Below are 2,500 nucleotides of genomic sequence, written 5' to 3'. Positions count from 1 at the left end.
GTACTAAACAGGCCCAAACCTGCTAATATTCAGAGATCAGGCACTGACTCTATTTTTTGGCAAAATTATTATATACTAAGTGAAAAATGTCCAAAAAGCTTACAGCACCTGGAATTCCCAGGCGGTCTCCCATCCAAGTACTAACCAGGCCCAAACCTGCTTAGCTTCCGAGATCAGACGAGATCGGACATAGCCAGGTTGGTATGGCCGTAAGCGAAGTCTGCTGCAAAGAGAGGGCTATTTAAAGACCAGCCAATCTTATCGCCAGTACATTATATAAGTAGGAAAGAAAACCCAAAAGCTTAAAGCACCTGGTATTCCTAGGCAGTCTCTCATAAAAGTACTAACCAGACCTAAACCTGCTAAGATTCAGAGATCGGGCATTGACTCTATTTTTTGGCAAAATTATTAAAAACTAAGAGAAAAATGTCCAAAAAGCTTACAGCACCTGGTATTCCCAGGCGGTCTCCCATCCAAGTACTAACCAGGCCCAAACCTGCTTAGCTTCAGAGATCAGACGAGATCAGGCATAGCCAGGTTGGTATGGCCGTAAGCGAAGACTGCTGCAAAGAGAGGGCTATTTAAAGACCAGCCAATCTAATCGCCAGTACATTATATAAGTAGGAAAGAAAACCCAAAAGCTAAAAGCACCTGGTATTCCTAGGCAGTCTCTCATCAAAGTACTAACCAGACCTAAACCTGCTAAGATTCAGAGATCGGGCATTGAATCTTTTTTTTTTTTTTTTAATGAAAGATTATTATATAATTCGTGAAATTTTCCAAAAAGATTAAAGCACCTGGTATTCCCAGGCAGTCTCCCATCCATGTACTAACCAGGCCCAAACCTGCTAATATTCAGAGATCGGGCATTGACTCTATTTTTTGGCAAAATTATTATATACTAAGTGAAAAATGTCCAAAAAGCTTACAGCACCTGGTATACCCAGGCGGGCTCCCATCCAAGTACTAACCAGGCCCAAACCTGCTTAGCTTCCGAGATCAGACGAGATCGGGCATAGCCAGGTTGGTATGGCCGTAAGCGAAGTCTGCTGCAAAGAGAGGGCTATTTAAAGAACAGCCAATCTTATCGCCAGTACATTATATAAGTAGGAAAGAAAACCCAAAAGCTTAAAGCACCTGGTATTCCTAGGCAGTCTCTCATTAAAGGACTAACCAGACCTAAACCTGCTAAGATTCAGAGATCGGGCATTGACTTTTTTTTTTTTTTTTTTTTTAAATGAAAGATTATTATATAATTCGTGAAATTTTCCAAAAAGATTAAAGCACCTGGTATTCCCAGGCAGTCTCCCATCCATGTACTAACCAGGCCCAAACCTGCAAATATTCAGAGATCGGGCATTGACTCTATTTTTTGGCAAAATTATTATATACTAAGTGAAAAATGTCCAAAAAGCTTACAGCACCTGGTATTCCCAGGCGGTCTCCCATCCAAGTACTAACCAGGCCCAAACCTGCTTAGCTTCCGAGATCAGACGAGATCGGGCATAGCCAGGTTGGTATGGCCGTAAGCGAAGTCTGCTGCAAAGAGAGGGCTATTTAAAGAACAGCCAATCTTATCGCCAGTACATTATATAAGTAGTAAAGAAAACCCAAAAGCTTAAAGCACCTGGTATTCCTAGGCAGTCTCTAATAAAAAAACTAACCAGACCTAAACCTGCTAAGATTCAGAGATCGGGCATTGACTCTATTTTTTGGCAAAATTATTATAAACTAAGTGAAAAATGTCCAAAAAGTTTACAGCACCTGGTATTCCCAGGCGGTCTCCCATCCAAGTACTAACCAGGCCGAAACCTGCTTAGCTTCCGAGAACGGACGAGATCGGGGCATAGCCAGGTTGGTATGGCCGTAAGCGAAGTCAGTTGCAAAGAGAGGGCTATTTAAAGACCAGCCAATCTTATCGGCAGTACATTATATAAGTAGGAAAGGAAGCCCAAAAGCTTAAAGCACCTGGTATTCCTAGGCAGTCTCTCATCAAAGTACTAACCAGACCTAAACCTGCTAAGATTCAGAGATCGGGCATTGACTCTTTTTTTTTTTTTTTAATGAAAGATTATTATATAATTCGTGAAATTTTCCAAAAAGATTAAAGCACCTGGTATTCCCAGGCTGTCTCCCATCCATGTACTAACCAGGCCCAAACCTGCAAATATTCAGAGATCGGGCATTGACTTTTTTTTTGGCAAAATTATTATATACTAAGTGAAAAATGTCCAAAAAGCTTACAGCACCTGGTATTCAATCAATCAATCAATCACCTTTATTTATATAGTGCTTTAAACAAAATACATTGCGTCAAAGCACTGAACAACATTCATTAGGAAAACAGTGTCTCAATAATGCAAAATTATAATTAAAGGCAGTATATTCCCAGGCAGTCTCCCATCCATGTACTAAACAGGCCCAAACCTGCTAATATTCAGAGATCAGGCACTGACTCTATTTTTTGGCAAAATTATTATATACTAAGTGAAAAATGTCC

At 40.4% G+C, this 2,500-nt stretch overlaps 1 protein-coding gene and 5 non-coding genes across 7 annotated transcripts in view; 1 reads left to right on the top strand and 5 right to left on the bottom strand.

The window, feature by feature from the left end:
- Positions 1-2,500, top strand: part of LOC127987501 (protein NYNRIN-like) — a 363,443-nt gene that overhangs the window by 279,509 nt on the left and 81,434 nt on the right. The window lies entirely within an intron of this gene.
- On the bottom strand, positions 97-215 carry LOC127997652 (5S ribosomal RNA). The gene has a single exon (XR_008170515.1). It is a non-coding gene; the product is annotated as a 5S ribosomal RNA (ribosomal RNA).
- LOC127997726 (5S ribosomal RNA) lies at positions 437-555 on the bottom strand. The gene has a single exon (XR_008170587.1). It is a non-coding gene; the product is annotated as a 5S ribosomal RNA (ribosomal RNA).
- Positions 923-1,041, bottom strand: LOC128002717 (5S ribosomal RNA). Its single transcript, XR_008175459.1, has one exon. It is a non-coding gene; the product is annotated as a 5S ribosomal RNA (ribosomal RNA).
- Positions 1,413-1,531, bottom strand: LOC127995125 (5S ribosomal RNA). The gene has a single exon (XR_008168086.1). It is a non-coding gene; the product is annotated as a 5S ribosomal RNA (ribosomal RNA).
- Positions 1,753-1,872, bottom strand: LOC128006478 (5S ribosomal RNA). Its single transcript, XR_008179094.1, has one exon. It is a non-coding gene; the product is annotated as a 5S ribosomal RNA (ribosomal RNA).

The sequence above is a fragment of the Carassius gibelio genome, chromosome B22, assembly GCF_023724105.1.
Source record: "Carassius gibelio isolate Cgi1373 ecotype wild population from Czech Republic chromosome B22, carGib1.2-hapl.c, whole genome shotgun sequence".
Lineage (NCBI taxonomy): Eukaryota > Metazoa > Chordata > Actinopteri > Cypriniformes > Cyprinidae > Carassius > Carassius gibelio.
Note: the sequence above shows the minus strand (reverse complement) of the source record. Positions and strands in the feature narration are given on the sequence as shown.